Raw genomic sequence first — 24,233 nt, 5'->3', positions numbered from 1 at the left:
ATCAAGTCAGACTCAGGGTGGAGTCAGCCTTCAAACCCTTAAAGTGTTAGAGAAATCAGAGTTGTTATTATTATGAAGGGGTTTTTCCTGCCCTTTTTTGTGTGTTTTGTTTTTCTTTGCAGTTTGTTTTTGCTTCTTACTTCCAGTTGGGAAGTCAGAGAAATATTCAATTCTGGGAAGCATTAGGGGACTGCTCTGCAAATTAAGCTCCCTGGGCCTCCTGTAAAGGGTCCATTTAAAAAGAAGAGACACAAAAGAACTGTTTCATTTGAGTGAATTTCCCACTACTTTGTGAAACTCATAGAGAAATGAGTCCCAGATCAATACTCAGGCAGCAACAAAAGGGCTCCCCTCCCCACTCCGACAGATCAGAAACTATATTTTAGCCAGAACGTCTCTTAAATGCTATCGTCTGATATCATGAACTCCAATCAACGTGTAAGTATTTTGTAATATGAAAGAAAATAAAGATCAGACCTGGCAGTTGAGAGCTGAAATTTGATGCTTTCGTCTTTCTGATAAACTGACAGGCAGTGAAAATTGCCCCCCTCCTTCAGGGAGCTGGGAGAGGAGAGGAAAGAGAGACTGTTTTTGGTAGCAAGTCAGAATATAATTCACAAAGGCGTGTGCTTTATCCAAATGGATTGCTTTGCCCACTGTACAGCACTTTGCTTTCCTTTCTGGCAGGGGTTTTATAGTTTGTAAATGGCTGGGTTTTGTGTACCTGGAGACTATGGCTTTTATTAGCATCCCTTTTCTTTCCTTTCCCATTCTTGGGGGGGAAAGGGAATCTGGAGGAAAAGTAACCAGAGAGGGGATTAGAGACTTGGCTCAAAAATCAAATTATATAAATCCTATGTAAAAGTCCTTCTCTGATGCCTCATCATGGTGTGGCGGTGACCCCAGGCTCTGGAAGGCTGTGCCAATGGCCCTCAAACTCTGACAAGGCCTATGAAGCTGAAACGGCTTTGAGTACAGACCTAGCAGCACACTGTGTGTCTGTTGTCCAAGGAACCAGCCTTGTTAGGGGCAGAGAGGCTCATCACCAGAAGGCTGGCCATCAGTGGCCATAAGGGGATGGATTTTTTTCTTTTTTGCTAAAGCAGCAGCTTATGAATTCTGTCTATTAAGGCCTTCATCAGTGGTAGAAGCTGTAGGTGAGAAAGAACCACCTTCACTACTAAAATTGCAGCTTTCTCATCTATGTCTATATAAATAATAATAATAATAATAATAATAGTAATAATAATAATGATAGTAATGCTACCAAGCTTTTATATGGTACCTACTGTGTTCCAGGAGCCGTGCTAAGAACTTTGCGAATATTATCTCATTTCATTTTCACAACAACCTTGTGAGGTAGGTGTTACTATTTCCATTTTGTTGTTGAGGAAACTGAGTTTCTATATCTATTTCTATCTACATATTTATACGTAATGGGAGTAATTAGCAGGAGCCCCAGGATGTGCTAGGCTGGGGTACTTCTTATGGAGCTGGCGGGCCTGTACCCTGGGTGCAGACTTGGAATCCTTGTTAAAAGACATGCATGACCAGAGACTCCTGGTCCACATTACTGACATCTATATTGAAGATGACTGTTGACTGAGTGAAAATAACCACTGACTCAGTAGGCTTTAAAAGGACAAACAACTTCTGCTATTGCTCTTTCTTCCACTATTTTGAATTTATGACTTGTCACTCCAACAGCTGTCCATCGAACTTCCTGATAATGGGGGTAGGATGGGGGAGAGGGCTTTTTCTTTTCTCTCCCTCCCCAGCATCAGCTATGCTGACTATACGCACAAGGTATTGAGTATATGTGCTTGCTTAGGTGAGCCTACAGCTGGATCTCCAGTGCCTAGCTTCCTCTTCTGTTTGTCTTTCTTTCCCTGAGCCTGTGACCAAATAGCAATTCTGAGATGGACATTCGAGCTTTGGATGTTTGGGAAGCCAAATGCTGACCTGAAGCAAGCGGGCCAATTTTGAGGGAGGAAGGAATGATCACCAGTGGCATCATCCTGAAGCCTGATGGTCCAAGCTATGACTTGACTGTCCAGAAGACCTGGCCCTGGAATTGCTGCTCAGCCAATACAGACTGGAGTGCAAGTCTCCTGAGAATCTTTCTGGGAGAGTATAATGGAGGTAACAGCTAACATGGGTTTCTGTATCCATTTATGGGCTTCTCTGAATCCAATGAATTCTTATAAGTGGAAGGTGTCTCTTTCTCAAAGCTCACAAAATAAGTGGCTTTTCCTGCTCAAATCAACAATCATCTTCAACATCGATGCTAGTGTTGAGGACTATGGGGGCCAACAATCATCTTTGACATTGATGCTAGTGTTGGGGACTATGGGGGCCAACTGGGAGCATCTGGTCACGCGTGTCCTTCAGTAAGGGATCGTGGTATGAGGCTAAGGAGAATGGGCCAGGGCACAGGTTCAGCTCCATGGGAAGTGTCCCAGTCCTGTTGATCAGGGGGCTCCCTTGATTATGCCTATCACATACATATTCTATTGCATTGAATAAGTCAAACATATAAAACAACAGCCTTGTCAATAGCCTGTGTACTATGCGAGAAAGTTTCAGTGGTGCTTAGGATAAAATTGAGAAGAGCACCTGGACCCCACAGAATCACATAGTGTTAGAGCTGGAAGGAACCTTTGAGGTCATCTAGAGCTAGACCAATGTCCTTATTTTACAGATGAGGAAACTGAGGCCCAGAACAGTGAAATGACTTATGTAATTTCACTCTGCCAGAACCCAAACCCAAATCTTGGCTAACAATAGAAATACATACAGAAAGAATATGTGCTGAGAGTAACACAATTTTCAATGCCCTTAGGGACAAGTTTTTTTTTTTAATTAGTTGTTATTGCTATTTTTATTTTTTACATCACTAGCATTTTCCTTTGCATTCTTCCCCCCACCACAGGGATACATTTTCAGTACATCTCAAAGAGGAGAAAATTTGAAAAGAATTGAAAAGATCACTCACCCTAAAAAGGTAACCTAGAAGGTATCAGCAACTTTTGAATTATATGTCTACTTTCTCACCTTTATAAAAATCTTTGAGACTGGTTTAAATGCGTATTGAGGGAATCCTTGATGAAAATATGAGAAGGGAACTGTAGTTTTTCACAGATGATTTTCTATAGAAAGTCATATCTTTAGAGTCACACAAGTGACTGAGGTGGAAATAATATACTATTCTACTGTGTTTATTGTTTGTTGATTAAAAAAGAAACATTTGGCCTGGTAAAATAAAATGCAGCTTGATAGGCTCTTGTCAAACAAGGACTATTTCACACATATGTTGTTTTTTTAAGATTCTGTGAGAAATGGGACTGTCACTTTCTTTGATGACTAAAGTTTTCTTTGGTGACCTGATGAACAGTAATATGAAACATGGATATATATGCTTACTTAAGGTATTCTCCAGTGTCATAGATGATGTCTTGTGGAAACTCCAAATAATGGAAGGATTCCCTGTTCATGGCAAGTTTCTCCAAATGTTCTTATTGGTAGAGGATATGTTTTCAAGCTCCAGAATGCCATAAACTTCCTCAGTAAAATTCACAATAGTTGAAATAGATCAATTCAGTTGTTCACACTGGAAAAATAAAGTGGATGAAAAATAGCTTTTGCCCAGATGATGACATCCAGCTAGGCTGAAACCTCATTGAGTTACTCTGTCAACAGATAGAGAAAGAATGAGGCCTATAAAGGGGCAGTGGTTGAGTATCAAACTAGCAACAAAGCCCCATCAAAATTTTCAGGACCAAAAGAATAACAGAAGGAAAAATATCACAATGCCTGGTACTTAGTAGACGCTTAATAAAAGCTTGTTGGATTGAGTAAAAGACATCTTCAGGGAGGTAGGCTGGTCATGTTTTGAGATTGCAAGAGACCTGATGGACAGCCTGAGTACAACACTAATACTTTCTAGGCATTAAATGAACTGAAGGAAGATTTCTGGTGCATCATGTAAATTTTCTCTGGAGAATTTACAGAAATACATTGATGAGAATTTCCCAGTATAAGAAGGCAAAGAGAGGGTTAATTTAGTCATTTTTGCATCAACCAGCTGATAAGATCATGGGTCCATTAATGCGTCTGAAGGAAGAAATGAATGGATTAAAAAAAAAAGCATTTGTTGTTGTTCATTCATGTTGGACTCTTTGTGACCCTGTGGACCATACTGTCCATGGGGTTTTCTTGGCAAAGATACCTGAGTGGTTTGCCCTTTCTTTCTTCAGTGGATTAAGGTAAATAGAGGTTAAGTGACTTGCCCAGAGTCACACAGCTAGTAAGTATCTGAGGCCCCATTTGAACTCAGAACTTCCTGACTCCAGGCCCAACACTATGTCCACTGTGGAATCTAACTGCCTCCAAAAAAAAAAAAACCCAAAGCATTTATTAAGTGCTTAATATGTGCCAGGCACTGTGTTAAGTATTAGGAATACAAAGAAAGACAAAAACAGTCCTTGCCCTTAAGGAGCTTACATTCTAATAGAGGAAGACAACATACAAAAGAAAGAAGTGCTCAGAGAAGATAATTTTGTTCCGGGGAGATGGAAACATGGGAGGGAGATGGCCTGGGTGGATTACTGAATAGGATATGGGGCTGAAGTATAATCTACTGTTTAGGGCCAGCCAGTCATTTTGGTGGGCTAAAGAGGCTTGTTTGCTACCACCCAGGCAACAATCAACTGGGTAGGACCCCAGAGCAGAAGCTTCAAAAATATGTGTATTAACTTGCCCAGAGACTGAAAACCAAGGAATGAAGGTTCCAGTGTGGCAAGTCTAGTGTGGAGGGTGCCAGTCCAGGTGGGGAGGAGCAGATCATCAGCAGCAGCATCAGGCATTTGGTAAGCTGGCCAGAGTGGTTGCTTGGATGGGATGTGACCCTGAAGCATGAGCCATTGATGGTTCTGGGTATGAGGCAGGTGATGGGAATTAGGTGGTAGTGAGGCTGTGGGGGAAGGAGTCAGGAGGGGAATATAATGCTGTTGGAACCAGACTGATAGTGGGTTGGAGTGAGGAGGAGCCCAGGGAGAGAAGCAAACTCCCCACAAATATGCCTGGGTCTAAATAAAACCATAGTGATGACTTTCACTTCACTGGTTTGTAACTTTCAGAAGCTGAAAGTCCCTTAGGCCCCAGTCTTATTGGAAACAGATTTAGTGTGCCCTACATCCTAGATCCAGGAAGTGGAAAGAATGGCTGCTATATCATAAGTGAAGCTACTAGAGTCAGCACCCAGGGAAAACTTCCAGTGGAGGGGGTTTTTGCAGTGTGCCACCTATTAGCCTGGCTTCATGCCTCCAGAAGGTCAGATCAAATTTATGTTTATGAACCCGTTACACAAATCAAGTCTAGTTGTGCCTGCAATCGTTTTCAGCCAAGGCTAATCCAGAGCTCTCCTCCTTGTATCAGATCAGGTAGTGAGCAAGGAATAGGGTTTATGGAACTGGGAACCTCTGGCTTTCTGGGTTCCTTCTGTCTCCAGCACAGCAAAGCATAGTCCAAATAGAATGTTCTGTTCTATACTGGCCATTTATGTGGAAGAATCAATAATGGGATTGTAAGCATTGTGTTATCAAACTGGGAAGACTGTCATTTGGCTGTGGTAACACTGTCACACAGTGTGCTGATGTGCCACCAGAGATACAAGCCACCTCCACAGACTACAAGCAGACACAAAAGCTGATAGCACGCTGGTGGATTTCTTCTTCTTTTTTAAACAAAGCTCGTCTCGTCTAGTGTCTTTCCCTTCTAATGTATATTTTCACCTTGGGGAGATCCTGATATTGATTTATCTAGAAAAACCCTAACCCAGAATATATTAAACGTGGTAGGTCCTATCTGAACTGGCAGTGGATGTATTTTTAGCTCTTTAGTGAAAGATAAAGAGCGAGCAACCTTGACTCTTTCTTTTATAGACAGATTTCTTGCAAAAACAAAGACGCTACTATATGACTGTTGATTTCCCATCATGCTTGCAGTTGTGGTGGTAACATAAGGTCATAGCATTTGCATCTGGAAGGACCCTTAGAGACTGTGAAATCCAGCCCTTTCATTTTACAGAGAAGGAAACTGAGACCTAGAGAGGAGAAGGGACTTGATCAAGGTCACACGGGATGTGAGGAGCAAAATTGCTCTTTGTACCCAGGTCCATGGACTTCACACTCACTCCCCCTTTTCTTGTACTATGCTATTTCTCCCTCTCTCTTGTCCTGGCTTTTTCCCAAGTGGATTTGAAATGGTCATGCAAAAATTCCATCTCAAATACTTTATAAAGATGGCATGTTGCTTTATGAAACCAGTTAGAAATGTAGTTATTAGATTCCCAGGGAGTCTAAGGGAGACATGAATGTGAAATGACTCCCACCTGCATTGATTGTCACTGAAGGGGCTGCTTGGCCAGACTGATGAGTGAAAAATAGACGGCTGTCATAGGACCAGTTTCTGAATATAAATCCTGAGAACTCCTGAGAATGGGAAAAAAGGCATGTTTGTGTGTGTGTGCGTGTGTGTGTGTGTGTGTGTGTGTGTGTGTGTGTAGGCATGTGTATGTGTATGTGTGTGTCTGTGTGTCTGTGTTTCTGTGTGTTTGGGATGGGGAGGAGGGTAGAGGCTGGGGATGAACTCTTTAAAACAAAGAGAAGCCATGGACAGACTCTTGGAGTGACAGAAACGGTCTAGCTACAGGCTGCTCCCCCTCCCTTTTCTTTACTAGTAGATGCAGCTGCACACACCTGCTGCATGAAGGACAGACAGTCGGGCCCAAATGAGTCAATAAGAAGCCCTGTGTGTACATCTACACACACACATTCAAAGGCCAAGTTTATATTTTTTGGAGCTTTTCCTTGACATGATAAGCATATCGGAATTTAGATAATAGGAAAAATTTCTCTCAAAAAAAAAAGAGGCGCCCAGTCCACTGAGGACAAAATGATCTCATCTTCTCCTTTCCTGGGGGGCCTTTCACACATTCTGGTTATTTCTGAGATCTGTGGGAAATGGTACCTGGTATAGTCACATACTGCACAGAGCCCTGGCTCACTGAATTTCTGCATCCTTACCTATTGCTGTAGCTACTGAAAACACATTGAAGTCTGATGGCAACACCTGGAACTTACTTTTCTCTAGAAGCCGAGGGCCAGCCTCCCATGTGTTTGTTTACTTAGGAGAGAGTAGGGGAGTGCCTGTCTTCAAACGAGAGCCTCCACATCTCTCCAAGATCTCTGGTAAATAGAAGAGGTACCAGCAGGTCTGGGTCTGACCAGGAGACTCTGAAATCCTGTCTGGCTTATGAAACTTTTTACATGGCCAAGAGCCTATGGATTTGAGTATAGCCTATTACTAATTTATGAGCCTTAAATCCACAGTGGCACCCTTAAAAGGAAAGATCTTTGGTCTCCTTTAAGGCGGCCTGAACTACATTAAAAAACTACTGGGGTCCACACAAAAGGGCAAAAGAGAATCTGTTGACTTACTCTCCCCAAGAATCCTTTGAAAGGTCACTTTTTGCCATGCTGCAACATGAGTACAAATGGATGGGAAAAATATGCACAGTCCCCTGCCATGGTAGCTGTGTGATTGCCATCATCTGCTAGGATTTCTAGGCCCAGCCAATGAGATTTGCTAATACTTATTAGTTCTGGGTATGTCATACCATTCCACTGGATGTGGGTGTTTGGAGTGTGTTACATTAAATATTTCTCAGATTGGCTGGGGGTGGAAGCTGGGCCAGGGGTGGGGAAAGTTACTCCTTAAAGTGGACCATGAATACACTTCCCCCCCACCCCCTGCCCCACTGCATCGCAGAAGATATGTTATCCTAAGGGAAGAATATTTCTCTTGCTCATGATATGTGGGGTTTGGTTTGCCTGTCAATGTTAAAATACCTTTAGCCACATGTTAACAACAGGAGGCGTGGGGAAATGGGAAAGGAGCAGGGGGAGAGCAAAATGGTTTTTGACATTATTTATGCTAATTTTCTAGTTCTTTCATGAGGAGACAAATGAAATGATTACAGTTAAAATTCTCCATCTTAAAGAAAAAAAAAAGCAAAACCTTCTAAAACACTATCATGACTAGAAGAGTAGAAGGGTCAGCAAAAGGAAAACCAGATTTATCTAAGGGAACAGAACCCAGATTGAAGCCAGGTAGGTGTTAGTGCTTGCCACTGATTCTTAGCATGTGAGTCTTGGCTGGTATCCAGGCTCTTGCTTTAAGGCCCAGCAAATGCTTGACAGGGACTTAGATTTTAACAGAGCATTTGATAGAGTCTGGCATGCACTTCTTATGGACAAGATGACAAGAGATATGGGCTAATTAATAGTAAGGTTAGGTGGATTCAGAAATGGCTAAATGATCAGACTCAAAGAGTTACCAAATATGGTTGAGTAGCAACTTGGAGAGAAGTCTGTAATGGAGTGCTTTAGGGATCTGTCCTTCACCCTATGGGGTTTGACATTTTTGTCAATAATGTAGATAGAAGGATAGATGACATAGCAGATTTGTACATAGCTTAAAGCTACGAGGGATAGCTTGCATATTGGATGCAGAGCAAGGATCCTAAAGGTTAGAATGGTGGGCTGAATCTGATGGAATGAAAGGTAGTAGGGATAAATTAAAATCTTGTCTTTGGGCTCAGAAGTTAAGCTCAAAAGCATAGAGTAGGGGAGGTAGATGGCAGTGATTCTGAAAAAAATCTTGTAGTTTCCGTGGACTAAAAACTCAGTGTGGGTCAACAGTGTGGTATAATGGGGGTAAGGTCTGTGCTGTCATTGGTGTTGGGAGCTCCCAGATAAGAACATTTCCTGCACAAAAGCAAGTTGGCACCTTGTCTGCAACTTACAGTCTTTGAATGAATGATTTATTAAGCATTTACTGTGTGCAAAGCATGGTGCTAAGCTCTGGGAATACACATAGAAAAGAAAGAAAATCCTTGCTCTCAAGGGGCTCGCATTCTAATAGGGGAGGTAATACATAAAGAAGGTTTAAGCTGCAAATCAATTAATAAGGTCCCATGATCCTCAGGGGAGAAGAGAAGAGCAGATGGGAATGCCTCTTCTTTAGTGTCATTTCTACTGATAAGAGCATGTCACTTTTTGCTGTTGACTCATTGATGGTGCCAAGGACTTTGGTGGCTAGAATTGTCTTTTCTGGGCCTTCAGTAGCTGTGGCTGTATGTAGGAGCACCTGCAGGAGCAGCTGCCAGGCTGTGGCTTTATAGAGGGTGCTTTTCAGGATAATGGCTGATGGTGGTGGGATTGAAAGGATTGCTATTCCAAAGGCTCTTGGGTTCAGAGTCCTGATATGTCTTAGAGGGTTGCCTAGAACACAGACAAGTTGTTACTTGCTTAAGGTCATGCAATAGATATGTGCCAGAAGAAGGGCTCAAACCCAGTTTTCCCATTGCCCTCTTTTTTCCCTCCCCTACATCATGTTGCTTCTTATAGTGTCATATGACAAAAATTAAGAGAGGCAAAATGTGCAAGACTAGGGAGGTCACAGTGTTTCTCTGTTTTGCCATGGTCAGACAACATTTGGAATATTGTGTTCAATTTGGGGTGTAACATTTTGTGAAGGACACTGATAAGCTGGAGAGCCTCTACCTCCAACCTAGCTCACCCAGGGCCTTGGGCTTCTGATTGGTGAGAGTTTGCCATATTTAACCCAAACCCAGACCTTCCACACTTCTCTGGCCATCTTCATCCTATGCCACTGCTCATATTCTTCCTGCCTCCCTACTCTCCCCCCTTCCCTAAATTTTCTGCCTCTTACTCTTGGTACAATATCAAGCGAATACTACATTTTCTGGAAAGGACAAGTCAATCAGTTGCCCTGTGGCTCTAGTCACCTGCCCTGTGACTTTTCAGACCCAAATACCCCCCCCCCCGACCACCAATCCCCTATATATGCTGTCTTCTGCTGTTAGAATGTTAACTCTTCTAGGGAAGAGACTGTCTTGCTTACATGGGTTTACATCCCTAGCACTTAGCACAGTGCCTGGCGCATAAGCACTTAATAAATTTCTTTTCATTAATTTCCATCGATTCTGTTAAGTAGAAATTGTTCTCCTTAACCCCAGAGGATAGAATGAATTACAATGGCTGGAAGTCACACTGAGGTCAATTTCAGCTTGTAAGGAAAATATTCCTAACATTTGGAGCCATCCCAGAATGGAATGGGCTATCTAGGAATGTAGTGGGTTATCACTCACTCAAGATCATCATTTCTGGAGGAGATTCTTCTTCAGAGACTTGGGTCCCTTCTTACTGGAATTCTTTGATTCTGTTAGTAGAATAATTGTAGGGTTCAGGTTAATCCCCCAAGATTTTAGGCTGTTACCAACTACATGAGATCTGCTGGATCATCAGTTTGAGTCATCCAAGGGGGCTTCATGATTGAAGTAGCAGGACATCATTGTAATACGATCTCATTGATAGCAGTTACAGAACATGGGCTCTGAGGATAGCATTATAATGAATTAGAGTGGAAGCTTCCTGAGGGTATAGACTGTGTCATCTCGTGATTTTCTACAGTTCCTGGTACACTGCTGCTATATTTAGGCAGGGGAGTGGGACAGGGTTGGTAGGGCATTTTAGCCAAGAATGAAATCAGGAAGTCCTGGGGCTTGGCATGATCATAACAAAGATAGTACTTAGGGGAAACTGTAGTTAGATAAACAGAGGTCAGAATTATGTGTGGCTAATAACAGGCATAAGTTTGTAGGCATGATTGACATGGTCAAGGATCTTAGCAGAGACAACAGTCAGAAGTCAAGAAGCAGTTTCTAAGTGGGATCAAGAGGGTGGCAGATTTAACCAGCCAGGCAGGAGTCCACTTAGTCTGCTGTACCGTGATTCACCACAGCAATTAAGATACTGTGCTTGCCTAGGCCCCCTGACAAATTAGAATGCAATCAATAAGCTTACAGCTTTCAAAGTTCAGGTGCTCAGTAGGTGGAAAAAAGTTAGTGATTCTAGGCTGGTATTTGGCATACTTGCTGAGCAAAAGTGATAGATCTTTGCGACGAATATTTCCCATTCCTGCAAGAGCCAATCATCACTTTTAGCATCATTGGCATCATGTACACTGCGATTCCCCATGACAGTCTACTAGTCTGTCCCTTTGGGGACCATCAGAGAATGGTATCATACTCCACCCCAAACTGTCAGCCTTTGGAATCACAGTTTCTATCCTCCACTGTGGCTATGAGAGTGATGCTTCCCACTGACGTCATATTTGGCTCCTTGAGTAGTTTTGACAAAGTCATCTATGATTCTCGTTGAGCATCAGATGGTAGGGCAATGATGGCTTGGAATGTATCCAGGGCAGCAATACTGAAAAGATACTCTTTGTCATATACCTCTGTTGGGCTAGACGTATCTAGAGAAAGGACCACAACAGGCTTTCTAAGCAGCTATTGTAATAGTGAATCAAAGTGCTTGAGATTCCAAAGCAGAGAGGGCAGAAGAAAGGTTCTAATAACTCATGTTTAAGGGATTATGGAAACACAGCCTTAGATTGTACAGTGTAATTGTGGATCACTCAGAAATTATAGCATCTGATAGTTCAGCCTGACCTACAGTGCTAAAGAATCCTGGAATCATAGCTTTTCAAAGTTGGAAGGGACCTTGGAAAACATCTAATTCCAGCCTTTCACCCAGGGCAGGAACCCTGTCTATACCATGTCCTGACATGTGATTGAAATTACCTGTTGATGGGGAACTCTGTTTCACAAGACAGCCCATCCCATTTTCAGATGGTTAATTGTTAGAAAATTGCTCCTTAGGTTGAGCCAAAATCTGCTTCTCTAGAACTTCCCCCAGTGGTCCTGGTTCTGCCTTCTGTACCGGTACAGAACAAGTGTATTCCTTCTTCCATGTGACAGCCCTTTATATATTTGAAGATGGTAATCATGTCCTCTCCACAAGTCTTCTCTTGTCCCAACTAAATGGAATTACTTTTATTTGAACTGAGACCATGAGTTTCAAATAGTGACAGGCTCTTTTTGGAGAACAGCTGCTGATGCTAATCAAGGGAACATTTCAAGTGAACTCAGCGTGGGAAGAACTGTCCATTCTGAATCGGTCTTTTCAGCCACACCTGCACACACAGATTATAATCACTGTTAGTAGTATCATCCTTCAAAGTGAATACTGAATAAAATCTCTCTCTCTCTATCCCTCCTTCTCACCACTGAGGAAGAATGAGTTCTAAATCCCATAATACCTTATGGCTGCATTTCCACATAATGACAGAATAGATTCAGAGCTATCCCCTCTATAACTTTAGATATAATTGATTGGCCATGATCTGCCTAGATGGTGGCATGATTGGTGTGCCTGATATGTCTATATTTCTGCCAATCACATCACTGTGTAGGCAGGCTACTGTGGATTGATTAGACTGTAGGTTACAGTCAGAACCAATTCAGTTCAATGAATTTATGAGCATCCACTGTGTGTAGGACACATAATAGTGAAGTGTTTCTGCTGTTGTGCATGTGGACACTAAGTCTGAAAAAACAAGGCTTCAGTTTTCCAAGTGCACATTTAGCCAAAGTAGCTTAAGTTTTATGCTCAAAGTGGGTGTACCAAAATTCTCCTTTGTAGGAACATGTGTGTGTGTGTGTGTGTGTGTGTGTGTGTGTGTGTGCGTGCGCACGCACGCTTGCCAATGACTCAAGGAGTCCAGTTTAATATTTTCAGTTGCTAGGAAAAATGGTAAGATCAGAAGTAGACTATGGGTCCCTTAAACAATCCAGCCACATGTGCAAAATCCTGCAATGCTTTCTAGTGTAGATCCTAGGTCTCACTGTCATTGAAAGAATCGGAAAGTGTCTTAGTAAATACCATCGATTAATTAATGAGTACGACAGCAACAGAAAAAAATTACAGCTATCGATTTCCCATACTTCTATCTTCAAGGCTCTTAAGAAAGGACCATAATTACAAAGCGGTTCGCTTTCACCTTTCAGTAACTTGCAACAAATCAAGGCAATACATTCCAATAGATAGCCCTTTGAGCCCAAAACCTGGATCAAGGAAAGTCCTCAGAGTCTAGCAAAAGAGGGACACCCTCTCCCTTACATTCTCTTTTAATGAACCATGTTTCTAACACTATTTTAGAGCAATGTCCCCAATTTAGAAGGAGAGTGAGAACTGTGCCTTCAGATGCTTGAGCAGGCTATTTTTATGGCAGTGAGAATGTCTTTGCAAAGTCACATGTATGCCATGTGGTTCATTTAATCCTGATAGGAGGAATGGGAGTGTTGTTGATGAGGTCCATAGATAGGTGCAAAATGAAGCACTCTATTTAAGAGAAAGTATGTGTCCAGAACCAGAGGCCTTGGGCAGGGGTTCCTCGCACTGGTCAGGTGAGAGTAGCAAAGAAACTTAAGATTTAAGTAGTATCAGGTTGGCATGTGTGCAGAACTTAGTCACGTATGTATATGTTCATATGGACAAAATATGGGCTTGGAGAATTTTCTCTCCTTCATCTACAAAACAGCCAATCCCACAGTCATTGCTGGAAATAGTGTGGATTCTGATTTAAGTCTCCTTCATTAGCTCCATTTGCCTGCCCCCTACAGTAAACGTCTGAACAGGAGCCCTGGGGTGGGGTAGGGGAAAGAAAGCACTTTTATATCAGTTAGATCCTAGCTTTAGAAGAAAGAAAGAAAGGAAGAAAGAAAGGAAGGAAGGAAGGAAGGAAGGAAGGAAGGAAGGAAGGAAGGAAGAAAAAGAAAGAAAGAAAGAAAGAAAGAAAGAAAGAAAAGAAAGAAAGAAAGAAAGAAGAAAGAAGAAAGAAAGAAAGAAAGGAAGGAAGGAAGGAAGAAGGAAGGAAGGAAGGAAGGAAGGAAGAAAAAAGAAAGAAAAAGAAAGAAAGAAAGAAAGAAAGAAAGAAAGAAAGAAAGAAAGAAAGAAAGAAAAAAAGAAAGAAAGAAAGAAAGAAAGAAAAAAAGAAAGAAAGAAAGAAAAAGAAAGACGGACATTTTCATATGGATCCTGAAAAAAACCTATCTTTTTGCACTATGGAAGGCAAGCATCCTTTAAGTATATCATTTCTACAGAAGAAACAATCAGACTCTTATTCTTCTAATTGCATTGCCATGTGTATTGTACAGAGAGGAAAGAAAGGAAGAAATATGGTTCTGTGTTGAAGCATGTTGACTTAAGATTAATTCATTTTTAACGAAATAGGAGGCAAGGGATTCTCTATATTGCATTTCTTCCAGATTTGACCCAGAGTAGCTCTTTTTCCTCACCTAAATCATTTTGTGACTAAGACTGGTCACAAAATTTCTCAGATATGAAGTTTCTTTTTCCTTTCCAAGAAAATGCTTCAGTGCTTTTAAATGACTTAATTACTAGTTACAAACTATGATGAATAATTCTTTAGTCACTAATGGATGTGCCTTATATAATGAAAAGACAACATTTTATGGGTAGGCCTAAGTATTCAGTTGTATGGTATAAAAAAGCAATAATGCCACGGTGGGTGGCCTCCAGAGACCGCTAGGACTTTGACCTTGGTAGAGGTTCACATGTATTAGCTAGCTAGAGTCCTAAGTGATGTGCTAGGCACACAGCAGGAGGGTGGGCACTAACTTTGGAAATGCTTATGGCCTTAACAATAATGATAGCTGACATTTATATTCAAACTTTCAATTCAATAAATATTTATTAAAGACCTTCTAGGTGCAAGGCTTGAACATCTTCAAAGCACTTTACAAACACTCTCTGGTTTTATCCTCACAACAAGTCTGTGACGTATTATTATCCTCATTTTAGAGGTGAGGAAACTGGGGATCAGAAAAGTTCAGTGACTTCTCCGTGATCACATGAGATGGGATTTGAATCCTTTTTGGGGTCCAAGTCTAGCATTCTTTCCACTTGGTGACTTGGCTTGACTAGCTTTTTTTTTTTTAATGTCAGCTTCCCTGCTCTGTCTCAGTCAAAAACTAATTTTCCCCATTTGAAGCTTAAATAGGAAATTGACCCTGTCTTATGTTCTTTTTGTTCTGTTATACATTACATTATGTTTCATTTATATGGTTTTTGCATACCCGTGTGTGGGGTATTCCCCCTGGATTCCCATATTAGATCATAAGATCTGATGAGGTAGTGAGATGGTGCATTAGATAGAGTGCTGGGCCTGGGATCAGGAAGACCCGAGTTCACTTAGTAGTTGTGTGACCTTGAGCAAGTCACTTCACCTCTGTTTGCCTCTGTTTCCTCAACTATAAAAAGGAGATAATAACAGCACCTACCTCCTAGGGTTATTGTGAGGGTTGACTGAGATAATATTTGGAAAGCACTTAACACAGTGTCTGGCACGTAGTAGGTTCTATATAAATCCTAGCTACTATCATCATCATCATCATCATCATCATCATCATCATTACCATTATTAAGCTCCATGATGTCAGGGACTATGGTTTAATCATCTTTCTATCCTCCTTAGCACTAAACCCAGTGCATTACACATAGTAATAGTAACTATAGTTACTAATAGTAACTATAGTTCATATTATATATAGTATATGTTACTATATAATATAGATTATAATATATAATATAATAATATATATTATGGCAGTGAGAATATCTTTGCAAAGTCACACGTATGCGATGTGGTTCGTTTAATCTTGATAGGAGGAATGGGAGTGTTATTGATGAGGTCTGTAGTTGGACCTATTATAATTATATGGACATATAGAATATATTACTATAGTAATAGTAACAACATGGATGGTTGTTGAATGCCTGAATGAGTGCGACTTGTGACATAATCCTATCGCTTCCCCACCAAAATCTTGTCTATTCAATCGGCTCATGCATTTCCCCTCAGTGAAATTCATCTGGGAAACACAACCTCTCTCAAAAAGAACAAGAAGCCATGTGCGTGGCTTTTTAGGCATAATGAAAAGAATAAGATCACATGTATGTCTGTGACTAGGTAGAATAGATGATCTGGAGGATACATAAGGCTTGGCATCTAGTCACTTTGGCATGCTCTTTCAAAGCTTGCCAGGCTCTGGGTCATTGCAAAGAGCTTGCTCATGGTGTTTGGCCACAGAGGAATTTTTATTTTCTTTGGACCACAAAAAAATGAGTCGAAAAGGATTTGAGTGAGATCAGCACCACGTTACTTTGATTCTCATGACGTCACCATGTGAAAAACAACATTCTACCTACCTCAGTTTTCCCTCCACTTTCCAGAGCCTTCTTCAGTCCTTTTCTCATTGTTCTGTTTCTCATGGTTCCCTCTCCTCCTTTGTTCTTTCCCAGGCCATGACCTCTGCACTGACCCTACTCTCCCCACCCCAACCTAACTAACTACACTAATTTCTTCTCTGAAGTCCTATCGCTGATCAAGTCCCACCAAACCCCAACCCTGAATTGCTCTTACCATCTGCCTCCTTGCCTTCTCTTCACATGTGACCGAATGGAGCTGAAGGAAATCGGGGGTCAACTATAAATTTATGTTATCTAATCTCAACCGGACCCTCACTGCAGCAAGGCAGACATCCTGTTCCTCCCTGATCTATTTCACAACAGCTGTTGCAAACGTTTTCATCCTTTTTTAAGCCTCCTAGAGAACCCCCTCCTTTCACTCCCTCAGCTGAGGCCCTTCCTCATAATTCACTGAAAAAATTGAGTCCAGTTGTTGAGAGCTCACCCTTCTCCCTTCCTCCTCAGCTCACATCATTCGTATGTCTTCTCTCAATGATCTTTTCTTTCACTTTGGTCTCCAAATTAGAGGTGTCTCTTCTCCTTGCCAAGGTCAGTCCTTCTTTACATGCACCTTTGATCTCATCCCATCCTATCTTTTCTAGTAAAGTCCCCCCACAATTCTTCCTCATTTTCTCTGTGTCTCTGTCTCTTTAATTTCTCCCTGTCTACTTGCTCTTTCCCTGCTGCCTACACAAACACGACCCATATCCCACCACCTATTCTTAAAAACCTCTTACTTGATCTCTGCTAACTGTTGTCCTACATCTCTCCTTCTCTTTGTGACTAAACTCCTTGAGAAAGCTGTCTATGTTTGGTCCCTCTACTTCCTCTCCTTTCATTTTCTTCTAAACCCACTGCAATATTGCCTCTGACTTCACCATTCAACCCAAACTGAAAGTCAGCACCACTCAGACCACTGTTCCTACTTCCGGCCCAGCCCTCATAGCCATCATCCAGAGAAACAACTCCTATGGAGGAGGGGCCAGACTTCCCCACCTACTGCCAACTAACTGCCACTCACAGAGTGTGCAAGCCTGGTTAGTTGAAGCAGCAAGGCCCTGAGGGAGGGATGAGAGGCAGCATGTGCCAGGTAAATCAAACCACCACTAAAGAAGCTTACAATCTATTTTTGTTTATTATTTTTACTACTATTAATGATAACTTTTATATAGTGCTTTAAAGTTTGCAAAGTCCTTTACATATCATTACCTTATATGAGGCTCACAACAACCCTGTAGTTACTACACGAATTTTTAGCTCCATCTTATAAATTTAATGATCGAATGAAAGAAAAAGGATTTCTTTTTTTGTTGTTGCTGTAGTTGAGTCGTTTTTCAGTCGTGTCCAACTCTCTGTGACCCTTTTTAGGGTTTTCTTGACAAAGATATGGGGATGGTTTGCTATTTCCTTCTCTAGCTCATGTCAGTTGCCCTTACATCACAAGAATTTCTACCAGTATCCCTTCCCTTTCCCCCTTCCAGCAGCTAGGTGGTGCAGTAGAGGGAGCATCACCCCTAGAGTCATGAAGACTTGAGTTCAAATTTTGCCTCAGACACTTACAAGCTGTGTGACCCTGGGCAAGTTACTTAACATCTGTCTGCCTCAAGTTCCCCATTTGCAAATTGAGGGTAATAATAGCGCCTATCTTCTAAGGTTGCTGTGAGGAACAAATGAGATAATATTTAGCATAGTGCCTAGCACAGAGTAGGCACTTAATAAATATCCATTTCCTTCCTTCCTTCCTCCCAGAGAGTAATCCCATATAAGAAATATTTTTATTTTATTTTAAGTTTTTGTATTTTTTCCAATTACATGTAAAAGCAATTTTAACATGTGTTTTTTAAAATTTTGAGTTTCAAATACTCTCCCTCTCTCACTCCCCTCTTTCCTCATTGAGAAGGCAAGCAATTTGATATAGGCTATACATGTGTACTCATATAAAACGTATTTACATATTTGCCATGTTGCAAAAGAGAACACAGACCAAAAACACTCCCAAAATAAAGTAACAAAAAAGTATGTTTTGATATGCATTCAGACTCCATCACTTCTTTCTCTGGAGATGAGTAACATTTTTCATCAGAAGTCCTTTAGAATTATCTTGTATCATTGTATTGCTGAGATAGCTAATTCATTCACAGTTGATCACTGTACAATATTGTTGTTAACTATGTACAGTGTTCTCCTGGTTCTGCTCATTTCACTTTGTATCAGTTCATGTAAGTCATTTAAAAATGTTTTTGATTTTTAATTTTTTTTCATTTTAAACTTAAATACTATAGCTTAAATATACAATAAGAAAAGAAAAAGAAACATATTATAAACTTAAATATTGAAACTTAAATACAAAGAAAAAAAGCTTTTTTTATTTGTAAATTTTTTATTTTAAACTTAAATACAAAATAAGAAAAAAAAACAAACTTAAATGCTAAATACTTCAATACTAAAACTAAAGTAATAAGAAATAAGAAAAGAAAAAAAAGTATTGCCATGTGCACAGCAGAACATGAAGAGGATTCAAAATATACAGCAATGAGTTTCCATTTCAAGAAAGCTTATATAATAAATACTATTCATTGTTTTGAGAGCTATCCATTTTTTCTTTGCTTCCTTGTAAGTTTTCTTTTATTCTCTGCTGTACACATGTAAGTCTTTTCAGGTTTTTTTATCCTGAACTCATCCTGCTTGTCATTTCTTTTAGTACTATAGTATCTCATTACAATCATATACCACAACTTGTTCAGCCATTCCCCAATTGATGGGCATCCCCTCAATTTCTAGTTTTTTGCCACCACAAAAAGAGCTGCTATATTTTTGTATATATAGGTCCTTTTCCTTTTTTTTGATCTCTTTGGGATACAGATCTCATAGTGATATTGCTAGGTCAGAGGGTATATATAGTTTTATAGCCTTTTGCGCATAGTTCCAAATTGTTCTCCAGAATGGTTAGATCAGTTCATAGCTCCATCAACAGTGCATTAGTGTCCCAATTTTCCCACATCCCCTACAACATTTGTCATTTTCCATTTTTGTCCTATTAGTGAATCTGATAGGTGTGAGGTAGTACCTCAGAATTGTTTTAATTTTCATTTCTACAGTCAATAATGATTTAGAGTGTTTTTTCATATGACTATAGATAGCTTTGATTTCTTTTTTCTGATAACTACCTGTTCATATCCTTTGACCATTTATCAGTTGGGGAATGACTTGCATTCTTATAAATTTTACTTAATTCTCTGTATATTTGAGAAATGAGGGGCAGCTAGGTGGCGCAGTAGTTAGAGCACTGGCCCTGAAATCAGGAGGACCTGAGTTCAAATCCAGCCTCAGACCCAACACTTGACACTTACTAGCTGTGTGCCCCTGGGCAAGTCACTTAACCCCAATTGCCTTAAAAAAAGAGAGAGAGAGAGAGAAATGAGGCCTTTATCAGAGAAATTTCCTCTAATTCTCTGGCTGCCCCCCCCCTTTTCTGCTTTCCTTCTAATATTGGCTGCATTGGTTTTGTTTGTACAAACCCTTTTTGATTTAATGTAATAAAAATTATCCATTTTACATCCTGTCCTTTAAAAATTTGGATGCTATACCATTTGGTGCATATGTTTAGTACTGATATTACTTCATTGTCTGTGGTACCTTTTAGCAAAATGTAGTTTCCATGCGTATCTCTTTTAATTAGCTCTATTTTTGCTTTTGCTTTGTCTGAGATCATGGTTACTACCCTTGCTTTTTTAACTTCAGCTGAAGCATAATAGATTCTGCTCCAGCCCCTGACCTTTATTCTGTGTGTGTCTCTCAGATTCAAGTGTGTTTCTTGTAAACAACGTATTGTAGGATTCTGGTTTTTAATCCACTTTGCTATCTGCTTCCATTTTATTGGTGAGTTCATCCCATTCACATTCATGGTTATGATTACTGTGTATTCCCTTCATCCTACTTTTCCCCCGTTTATCCTTCTCACTCTCCTTTTACCCTTTCCCTCCTAAAAAGTGTTTTGCTTCTTAACACTGCCTCTCCCAACCTGTCCTCCCTTCTATCAGCACCCCCTTCCTATTTCCTTGAAGTGTAAGATAGATTTCTATACACATCTAAGTGAGTATGCTATTCCCTCATTGAGCCAATTCTGATGAGAGTAAGGTTCAAGCATTGCCCACCACTACCCCCATCTTCCCTTCTATTGTAATAGTTTTTTCATGCATTTTTATGTGAGATAATTTACTCCATTCTACCGCTCCCTTCCCCCTTCTCCCAGTGCAATTCCCTTTCTCACCCCTTGACTTTTTTATATAATCCCATCATAATCAACTCCCATCCATGCCCTCTGTCTATGAATACTCCTAACTATCCTAATGATAATAAAGTTCTTAGGAGTTATAAATATCATCTTGCCATGTAAGAATGGAAACAGTTTAACTTTATTGAACCCCTTATGATTTCTCTTTACTGTTTACCTTTTTTATGCTTCTCTTGAGTCTTTAAAACTTACAATTTCTATTCAGCTCTTATCTTTCCATCAGGAATGTTTGAAAATCCTCTATTTCATTAAATATCTCAGTTTTTCTGGGTAGGTGGTTCTCAGTTGTAATCCTAGATCATTTGCCTTCCAAATATCATATTGCAATCTCTCCACTCCTTTAATGTGAAAGCTACTAAATCTTGTATGATCCTGACTGTGACTCCATAAGATTTGAATTGTTTCTTTCTGGCTGCTTGTAATATTTTCTTCTTGACCTAGGAGCTCTGGAATTTGGCTATTCCTGGGAATTTTCTTTTTGGGATCTCTTTCCAGAGGTGATTGGTGGATTATTTCCGTTTCTATTTTACCTTCTGCTTCTAGAATATCAGGGCAGTTTCCTTGAATATTTCTTGAAATATGATGTTTTTTTGATCATGGCTTTCCGGTAGTCCAACATTTCTTAAATTATATCTCCTTGGTCTATTTTCCAGGTCACTTGTTTTTCCAATGAGATAGTTCCCATTTTCTTCTATTTTTATTTATTCTTTTGCTTTTGTTTTATTGTTTCTTGATGTCTCATGGAGTCCTTAACTTTCACTTGCCCAATTCTAATTTTTAAGAAATTATTTTCTTCAGTGAGCTTTTGGACTTCCTTGTCCATTTGGCTAATTCTGCTTTTTAAGGCATTCTTCTCCTCATTGGCTTTTTGGGCCTCTTTTGCCATTTGGGTTAGTCTATTTTTTAAGGTGCTATTTTCCTCAGTATTTTTTTGGGGGGGTCTCCTTTAGCATGACTTGTTTTTCATGATTTTCTTGTATCACTGTCATTTCTCTTCCCAGTTTTTTCTCTACTTCTCTTACTTGCTTCTCAAAATCCTTTTTGAGCTCTTCCATGGCCTGGGGCCAATTCATATTTTTCTTGGAGGCTTTGGATGTAAGAGCTTTGACTTTGTTGTCTTCTTCTGATTGTATGTTTTGATCTTCTTTGTCACCAAAGAAAAATTCTGTGGTCTGACTTTTTTTGTGCAGTTTGCTCATGCCCAGCCAATTACTTGAGTTTTAAACTCTTTGTTAAGGTAGGGGTCTGCTTCCAGTGTGGAGAATGTACTGTCCCAAGCTTCAGGGGTTTTGTGCAGCTGTTCTGAGTGATACTTTTAGGGACCTGTAAATTGTCAGTTCTTCCAAAGTGGTATGATCAAAGGTGAGGAGTTTACTCCTTTCCTGGCCTGTGCTCTGCTCTGTAAGTGACCATGAGCATTCTTTTCTGCCTTGGAACTGTGAGGAGGATTCTCTCTGCACTACCACTACAAGCTCCACCACACCAGTGCTCCTCCTCACCCTAGGATTGCCATCCAGAACTGTGATGTAGATCCAAGCACAGGTAAAGCAAGAGAATACTGCCTTAGCACCAGCAAAGAGATCCCTGCAATCCCCCTCTGATCAGCCACTCAATTCCCCCTCCATCTGTTGGCTGGGAGCTCTGGAAGCAGCTGCCTCCCCAGGGCCACTCTGGAACGGGGTCTGGGACTGAGCTCCTCTCTCACTGCAGTCACAGACTTTTCTTACTGACCTTCTAAGCTGTCTTTGGTGTTTGTGGGTTGAGAAGTCTGGAAACCACCACAGCTGCCTGTGATTCAGTCCTCTGAGGCCTGCTCCAAGTTCACTGAGGCCTGGTCTTTATCTGCACGTCCGTACCGAACTGTGTTTCTCACCCAGCCCAGTGCGATAGACCTTTCAAATCAACCATTCAGATTGTCTTGGGCTAGAAATTTGTTTCCCTCTGTCTTTTTGTGGGTTCTGCTGCTCTAGAATTTGTTTAGAGGCATTTTTTACAGGTATTTGGAGGGGTTTGGGGGAGAGGTCAAGCAAGTCACTGCTTTGACTCTGCCATCTTGGCTCCACCCCCAAGGGGCAATTTCTCAAACTCCAGGTTTTTCATGCTACTGTTTTCAAACCTAGTTCTGGGAGTCTATAAGCTTTCAGTTCTTCCAAGGTGATATGATCTAAGGAGAGGTGTGGTCCCTGTTTTCCTGGCTTGTACTCTGGTCTTTCATACCTTGGAACTGTGACCAAGGTTCTCACTCATGCTATTGTTCCTCTTTACCCTGGGACTTCAACTCGGAACCAAGTGTGGCCAATGCAACAGAGTCCTGCTCCCAGTGCCAGCTAGGGGTTCCCTGTGATCTCCTTCTGACCAATTATTCAACCCCCTTACCATCTGTGGGCTGAGAGGTTCAGAAGTTCTAGAAGCCTTGATTCAGTCAGCCCCAAGGCCTGCTGCTGGCTTACCAGTCCTAGACTGCACAGGTGCAGCCTGTTCTGGACTGTGCTCCACTCTCATTCCAGTAAGACACACCTTTCCTGCTAACCTTTTAAGTTGTCTTGGGCAGGAAAATTATTTCACCCTGTCCTTTTGTTGGTTCTGCTGCTCCATGTCTAGAATTCATTTTAAGGTATTATTTTAACACTGTTTGGAGGGGAATTTGGGAGAGCCTTGACTTTGCCTCCCCTAAGAAATATTTTTAAAGGAAGAAAAATGAAAAGAGACGAAAAAAGAAATCAGCAAAACTGATCACTACATTAAAAAGTCTGAAAATGTATGCCATGTGTTATATCCACATACTTCCCACCTCTGCAATGAAGTAGGATGGAGGTGTCTTTTCCTGTCTCTTCTTTGGGATCACGCTTATTCTTTGTAATTTTGCCATATTCGCTTTTGATTGTTTTATTATTTTTTCCCCATTTACCGTGATCATGGAGGGAGAAAGGGGCTAGTGGTCATGATGGCCTCAAAAGAAGAAAAGAGGGTCACTGAAGTATTTTTAAATGCACAGAAGAAAAATAGAAGGAAGTTCAGAGAAAGATACCATCAGAATAGCTTTGAAACTAATGCATTGAATTGATTCTATATGCTAAAAAAATAGCAAGGCCTACATACTAGACAGCCATAGTTTCATATATACTCTGATGTTTCTTTTCTTCATACATGGAAACATTCATGTATGTTGGTTTTGTCAAGTTCAGAGTAGCAAAAAAATGAAAATTACTTTTTTTTTTTTAAAAAAGGGGCACTCCCATTCAAATGTGTCTGGTTTTCAAATGAAAAGAAAAAAGAAAATGTTGGCTTCATGAAAACCCATTGTTGTGCAGTGCAAAATGCACTGGTGTCAGTATCAGGAGGATAGATCCAGGTTCAAATCTTGCCTCTGACATTTGCCAGCTGTTTGACTGTGGCTATGACACTTATATTATCTGGATCTCAGTTTCCTCACCTGTAAAACTGGGGTAATGAAGCGTATTCTATCTCCCTCACAGGGTTGTTGTAAGGCTCAAATAAGATGATGTCTGTAAAGCACTTTGCAGCCAGTTTTTGTTATTATTGTCTCAGTTTTGCTATCTACTACTTGTAACCTTGGGCATGTCAGTTCCCTTTCCTGGGCTCCATTTCCTTTATCAGTAAAATGAAGGAGCTGGACTAAATAATCTCTCTCTCTAGTCCCTTCCAGTCTGAAACCCTGT

At 40.7% G+C, this 24,233-nt stretch overlaps 1 long non-coding RNA gene across 1 annotated transcript; it reads right to left on the bottom strand.

The window, feature by feature from the left end:
- Positions 1-8,867: 8,867 nt before the first annotated feature.
- Positions 8,868-12,119, bottom strand: LOC110199993 (uncharacterized). The gene is made up of 2 exons (XR_013483515.1): positions 10,235-12,119; positions 8,868-9,344 (listed from the first exon to the last, which is right to left on the bottom strand). It is a non-coding gene; the product is annotated as an uncharacterized LOC110199993 (long non-coding RNA).
- Between the last annotated feature and the right edge of the window lie 12,114 nt (positions 12,120-24,233).

Source organism: Phascolarctos cinereus, unplaced genomic scaffold (genome assembly GCF_003287225.1).
Source record: "Phascolarctos cinereus isolate Bilbo 61053 unplaced genomic scaffold, phaCin_HiC Scaffold_8;HRSCAF=390, whole genome shotgun sequence".
NCBI classification, from domain to species: Eukaryota; Metazoa; Chordata; class Mammalia; order Diprotodontia; family Phascolarctidae; genus Phascolarctos; species Phascolarctos cinereus.
This window is presented reverse-complemented; position numbering and strand designations above follow the sequence as displayed.